Consider the following 7,544-nt stretch of genomic DNA (forward strand, 5'->3'; position numbering starts at 1 on the left):
TTGGAAGGCTGCTATATCCCATGTCTGGAAGGAAGCATGGCTGTCCTGCCTTCTCCTTCCCTCCCAGCCCCTTCCAGCCCATGTGTATATTCCTTGCCTTCAGCCCTGACTCCCTGCTCAGTCTGCTCCTAGTAAGGCCTGCATCACAGGACCCACACAAGCCTCACCCACCCTAAGCTGGGAAGCTTTCCCGCCCCTACCCCTCATGGCTAAGAACATGTCTCTCTCTGCATGGAAAGACCAAGTCACTTGACATCTCAGGGCCTCAGCCACAGCACCTGTCCCAGTCTCCCTCCAATGTGACGGCAGCACCTGATCCCTTCCGTGTAGCCTCCTCTTAGGGTCCCCCAACTCACATCATAGTGACCCATAGTGACCCCTGGCCAGCCTACTGCTGTCCCTGCCCTGGGGCCCAGCCTCACACCAGCACATGTTACTCATCACAGTACTGCCCCCGGTCCTGGCAGTAGTTCCTTCCTTTGTGAAACATGATAGCCTAGACATTTCCCACAATCCTTCCCGGTTCTTAGAGTCTACGGTTCACTCAGCAGGAAAGGTCCCTTATAGCCGTCAAAACTCAGCTTAAAAGTCAGCTTCCTCCAACAGGGACCCTGCATATCTTTCTGTCATCCTGAGCCTGTTCTGCTCTTCAAAACTGGGTGCCTGTGGATTGTAGCACAAGGCTGTTTGTTCTGGCAAGTGGCCTGTGCAGGAATCAGCCCTGTCATGTCTTTTTTTCCTTTAAAAGTCTTTTTAAATGGGAGTGACCTAAATATACAGTTAGAGGTAAGAGACTAGCACCATGGATTAAACAGCAGCAAGACCTAAAGACATGTTGTGTACAAAAAAAAAAAAAAAAAAAGCCAACTTTCCATACAGAAACCCAAGTTTAGGTAAAGGGGTGAGGAAGGCGCCTGCTTTGCTCTCACAAATCAAAAGTAGACCGAGCAGAGCCACCAAACAAAGCAGCCATCACCATGTGTCAAATGATAACCGACAGTGTTCACCTTTGCTTAGTAGATCATCCTTCAAAGTCACCGTCCCCCAGCATCCATGCCCCTGGGTTCCCTCATGTTGTAGGAGGCAAAACCAGGTAGATTTGCAGAAGAGGCACGTAAGTCCCTTTACACAGTGGGAGACTTAAGTCTCCCCTTAGTAACTGATAAATGCAGAAGACAGAAAGGCAGGAAGAACCTCACAGACAGGCGAAGCCTCGCCTGCCACCTGAATCACATCAGCATCCGCACAGCGCTGCCGTGAGCAATAGGAGAACCTGTATCAGGAGCCATGAGATATTTCTGGACAGCCCATGGTGTTAGTGCTGCCCTCACCCAGCACATCCCAGGGCATCCATGAGAGCAACACAGACACATGGAACATATTCTCAGCCCAAAATGCACATGGAGCACAGACAGCCGGGAAGTCCACATGTGTTGTGAGAACTGACAGGACGTGAAAACTGTGGAATCAGAAGGAACTAAGAGAAATTTGAAGATGTCACGTGAGATACGGAGCAGGTCAACTCATATGCCATGTGCTGAGTGCAGTACTGGGCACACACACAGCGTGAAAAGGGGAAAGACCCAACCACTAACTTCAGTCTCTGCCACAGAAAACCAGCTCAGGAGACGGAGGGGGAAGCCACACTGCCTCCCTGATCCAGCCTTCAAAGTCTCCCTGTCTCCTTGGCCATATTCTATCGACCTCTCAGGCCAGCCATGACTGGTGGAGGAAGATGTCAACTGGGTGAGGCTATTTGGAGGTATGAGTGCCTGAACATCCCTTGGGAACCATCATCTTCCATTTCTCAGGATGGCTGCTGAGCGCCAGGCACCACGCTGGCACCAGCCACCGGCGATCTCACTGGAGCCACTGAAGCCCATCCCCACTGGCTTCCTTCTCTCTCTCCAAAAATGCTTTTGTGCTTGAGTGCTGTCTCTAGCACAGCGTGTCTTCGACACTTTCTATGTTGGTGCTGGAGTCCCGTGTGTGTGCTGTCCTCTACAGCAGACTCTCGTGTAGTAGCTAATGAGCACCCGAAACAGGAATAGCTTCTTTCTTATTACCCAATTCTGGGAGTAGCTCTCCAGCCAGGTGTTGGGTAGACTTCGTTGGCCAAGAGTTGTTTTGCCTACTGATTGCAAAGTGAAACCACACTGCCAGGAGGCCAATACAGACTTTCTAGACTCAGAGAAGTAATGGCTCCTGGGCTCTCGTGCCAGGGAAATACCAGCAAGGTGATGGGAGCTGGTCTGGATCACACTTGCTCTTCTCATGTGGAGATAACATCACTTTGACTCTGTCTCTACAATGCCTTGAATCATCATTCCTAACCTGGTGTGCTGTTCATAGGTGGAGGGAACTAGGTCAGCCACTGCAAAAGCAGAGGGCCATGTCTTCCCGACTATTCAGGACTCCCATGGGCTCAGCCCTTGGACAGCCTACTTAGGCTCCAGGAGTATCTGTGAATGCTCATGCGTGAGGCTCTCAGGTATGAGAAGGGTTTCTACTCAGCTACTCAAGCCCATTGGGGCCCACACCATAGAGGTTAGAGTTGACTGCTGGGCTCTGCAGTGGGGTCAGGAGCAAGAGGTTGGGTTCCTGAAGACAGCACCACGTGCCCCCCACCCAGTACCCACTGCTCTGGTTCCATTTGTCCCATCTAACCCAGTTTAACACCTGTATTAAACCTTGACTGTGCTAGGAATGCCACTGGACATGGATATGGACCTTACTCCTTTATTGTGGCCTAGGCCTCTCAGATGTCTAGCCTTTGTGTATTAGCCTCGGGAGCACATGAATCTAGCCACTCCTCTACAGGGTACTGGGAGAGCAGCCATGTCTAATTGCCTATTAGATTGTAGGTCTCTGCCATCCAGCTTAGCAATTGAGACCTGGGTGTGCTTCATTAGCCAATTAGTTAAACTAATCAAAACACAGACATCCACAGTCACAACAGCCGTCTTTCAAGGACCCCAGAGAGACATCAGCACCAGAATTGACAATGAAAAAAACATGTATATGATGTTCACAGAGTGATGTCCAGCTTCCGACCTCAGCCCGCCCTCAGGGTCTGTACACTGAACACCTCGAGCCCAAAATGTGTCGGTCACTGTTGGAATTTGATGCTGCTAGGATTGATGTGGAGGATTCGGGGACGTGGGGGAGTGTAGATTTGAGGGGTGATGACTGCAAGCTCTTGTCTTTCATTTGAGGGTTTCTGACTCCCAAGGAGATCAAGGGTGATCAATGTCTGGCTGAAGGCCTCTGATCCTGCAGGGCCCAGCACGGGTCTGAGAGCCCAAAGGAAAGCACAGGTGATCGTGTGTGATGCACCAAGACCACAGCTGCAACGGCAGCCACAGTGTAGCACTTCCTACTTATGCCTGTGGTTCCAGAGGTCAGACTGCTGCTGGCAGACCCGGTGTGATTCCCGCCACAAAGGGTGACTTCGCTCAGGTCCGAGCAACACCAGTGATGGCAGACTGTGCCCAGAGCAGTCCGTGTGCATCCTCTGCATCACAGGCTGGGGGAGGGGCTTGTGCATCAAGCAGGAAAAGGGAGAGTGCACAGGAGTCTGCTCTCGCCATGTTTCAGGGACCCCGCCATAGGGGTTATGCGCCTAGGGCTGATGTCTCTGTCACCACCTTTCTTTGCTCTGCCATTTAGACGGGATCTTTCCTAGGAGGCCAGGTCCTTCCTTTGTCACGGGGATTTTCAAAGCCTTGGGACATGTTTGGGAGAACATCTACTGTAAGGCACACAAAATTTGGGTTTGGGGTGTGACTCAGTAGAAGGAATCTCCCAGGAAAGGACTGTCCAGGCATAGCCTTGAACATGAAGACAATGCCCTAGCAGGTGCCGGGTGGTGGGTGAGAATCTCCACACTGCACCATCAGGTCTGCTGGCTCCAGGATTCAGGACTTGAGAGTTCTAGGGAGAGATGAGGACTGACGTGAAAGAGAAGTGGTAACTGGCTCAGCTCAGCCTCTGCCCCATCCAAGGATGAGAGGATCGTGTCTGACTGTCATTCAATTCCCTTTGTGACAAGAAGCCCAGGGAATGGGCAGGAGGGACCTGTACCTCAGCCCTCATAGACCTCTGGCTTTCTCTGCTGGAAATGGCAGGCCAAGGATGGAACCTCAGGGAAGCAGATCCAGAATGTCACTATATTCAGAGAGCCACGGCTCCAGATAGAGCTACTGTGTCCCAAATTTCTGGGCACATCCCTGTTTGTTCCCTGACCTTTCTATCCATTTGATCCAGTGGTCTGTACAAACTCTGGCAGGTCTCTTACTCCTTAACCTGAAGACTCAGGGACTTGGAGAAGCTGGGTCATCTCTACACTTGCATTTAGCATCTTAATGGTCTGGGAATTTAGGGGTTGGTGTGTAGATTCAATATTCTCTGCATGTCTAATATGATGTCAGGTGCTAAGCAATGACTCAGTTAAACCAACATGGGACTCATTTTATCTCTAATCCCATGGCAAGGGCTCCAGACCTGCTGTAATGGAGCCAATGATGCCTTGGACTGAAGGGTGTCTCTCTTCCTCTGTATTCTCCTATTAGAGACATCTGTGACAGGAGTTAGTGGACAAGGAGAAAGGCAATGGGTGCAATTCAGGAAAAAGGACAGTGAACAAAGTCAATGTCACCCCCACACATGACATCCTTAGCTAAAATCACAAGACGGAACTCAGTGGCCACTGGATCTGAGCACCAGGAGAGTCTGAAAAAGCCTTCTGGACCTGTACAGCCTCCCAGCCAGCCACCCCCCATCTTCCTCGTGACTGCCTCTCCCCTGCACCTATCTATACTGCTGCAAAATGCTATAATGACACCAGGGACACCAGGGAGCTCAATGACCTGCATCCTTTGTGCTCACAGCCACCTGGCTGCATGTCCTCTCCTCTTTGTAAGACAGAGTTTGCCTTGGCTAGCCTGATGACATTTAGTGGACAGTGTAGGGAGTTAACATCATGTTTGATTCTTCCGTATTTCATGTTGCTCATGCGCCTGCTCTATATTGAGTGTAAATATCCAGGAAGAAAACGTCAGGCCCAGGGAGCTTCCTCCGAGTTCTACCAAGTATCTCAGGTACAAACTGTGCCAGTGGTGTACTTCCATAGTGTGCCTCTCAGCAGCCTCTTACACTGAACACACGGCAATGAGTTGATGTGAGGAGGGATGAAGAGCAGGGGGAGGGAACGGCAGAGTGTGGTGAGGGGTGGTGAGCAGAGGCAAAGGACTCCCATCTCCCCTCTGCTTCCTTGGCTTTCAATTTTAGGAAACCAGGATCAAGGAAAGGGCCGTGGTGGCCGGGCGGAAAAGCTCAAGATCACAGGAAAATTCATGAAGTGAATGCATGTCCTGAGAAATCCTCCTCTGGCATAGGGACTTGTTTCTAGTTAAAGGCACAAGTGAGCTGGGTGGGGCTATCACAAATGAAGTACTTCCTTCCAGAAACACAGAGGGCTAGCCCATATGTAAACAGGGGCTTCAGGGTGGCCCCTGTACAGGGTAGGCATGGAGGGGCCCTGCATGGCTCCACCCAGTTATCAGGCCTCTGGGTCTCTGGGTCCACATGTACTTGAGATTCAGCTTCCCCACCCAGGGTCCAGGAGATGCCCTCTCCTCTGCTTCAGCTCACTGTCAGAGCTGCCCCTGAAGCCTGCCCGGTGAGAGCCCAGGCAATCTCGCTGTTGGAGGACCATCACATTCTTCCCACACACAAACATCCTTAGCTAATGTCACAAGACAGAATTTGGTAGCTGCCGGATGAGAGTAGCAGGATATCTGAGGAGCATTCTGGAATGACACAGCCTCCCAGCCAGCCTCCTCCTCCTCCCCTGTCACTGCATTTTCCCTGGGACAGACCTCGCACCCCTTCCTGTGCTGCTGCAAACTCCTATAAAGAGAAAACGATGCCTGGGAGGTCAATGACCTGCCCCTCCCCCCCCCAGCACTCACAGCCACCTGGCTGCATGTCCCCTCCTCTCTGTAAAGTGGGGTTTGCACTGGTTAGATTGACTGGACAATTTAGGAAGTTAACATTGTGTTCAACTCTTCTATATGGAACACTGCACACATGTCTTTTATATTGAGTGTAAATTTCTAGGAGGCAAACCTCAGGCCCCGGGGAGCCTCCCCTGGGTTCTATCAAACACCCAGGTAGAAACTGTGCCAACCTCATAACATTCCTTCTGAGTGTAGACCTGGAAGGAAGCCAGCCCGGTTTTTTGCTAGGACAGGACGCTCTTGGCACCGCCTCAGCAACCAACACCGCAGGAAAGCTGAATTACAGCCCTAAAGTCCCTCTCTCGGGGAGACACCTGTCAAAACCTGACATCACTAAGAGCAGTTTAGACTCGGATGTGTTCAGAAAGGAGAGGCTGGGATTACAGAGTGGGGCGCCCATGGGGTGGGTGAGGACAGAGCCCCTGCTTTGGGGTGCCGATAGGACTGCGCTAGAGGGACCCTGCCACTAAGTTAATGTAGGGACAGAGGAACATTTGGTGATAGCAAGGCCTGGGTAATTCTTGGCATGAACACCAGTCACAGGAAGTAGCTATTGACTCTTTTCCCTATTCCTGTGTGGTTTCGACAGGATGAGAGATATTGTGGGTTTTGGTGAGCAGGAGGTGGCAGGAACAAACATGAGTGCAGACATTTGTTTGGTTTCAGCCAGGCCTCCCTCATGCTAGACCATGTATGAGATCAATAAAGATGCCCATAGGTACATGGCAGCTTCCTTCCCTAGCCTTGGTACCACACTTAGTCCTGACTCATCAGAACTAATAATTTATCTGGGGCACTTCAGCTGAGTCAAAGCAGACTCGCTGTGGTGGGGCCATGGACTACTTCAGAAGGTTTGCGTCTTGAGCCACACAGCAGCCAAGGAGACCAATGGTCCTCCAGAGGCTCACCCTTGCTGCCGATGAGGGAAATTGTTAGGAAGTGGGACCTAAAGTAGACCCTCCACTCCTTCCAGTGGCTTCCGTTTGGGAACATGTCCTAACCTGCAGTGCAAAGTGGGGAGTCTGGGTCAGCTACACGCCATTCTCTTGGCCAAGCACTCCTTCGGGGTGCCTACTCTCTCCACAGCCTCTGTGGGGTGAGAAAATCTGGGAAAAGGAGTGAGGGAAGCCCTTGGGAGGGAGTCCACAGCATCATCATGGACTCTGGTTGATGCTCTGTCCCCGGGGAGCCAAGTACATTTCTTCTATCTGGTCCATGAGACCTGTGTGACTCTGGGCAAGTCACCTCATGGACTGTAAGTAACGTTCCACTCACCCCACAGGGCTGATGGGGCCACAGGAATGATAACAGCTCCTCCTGGGGAACTTCACAATACCATGCTCATAATACCACGCTGAATCTGACAAACGGCCACCGAGTTTTTTGGCTAGAGGCAACAACCTCTAACCAACAAAAGGCTTCCTCCAGACTGGTAGTGTTGGTTGCTTAGGCATAGCCAGGAGGCACCAGTCCTTTTTCCTCAGGCTTCATGTGCATTCAATATATTAAGCTTTTTTCTGTATA

This window comes from Cricetulus griseus, chromosome 4, assembly GCF_003668045.3.
Source record: "Cricetulus griseus strain 17A/GY chromosome 4, alternate assembly CriGri-PICRH-1.0, whole genome shotgun sequence".
Lineage (NCBI taxonomy): Eukaryota > Metazoa > Chordata > Mammalia > Rodentia > Cricetidae > Cricetulus > Cricetulus griseus.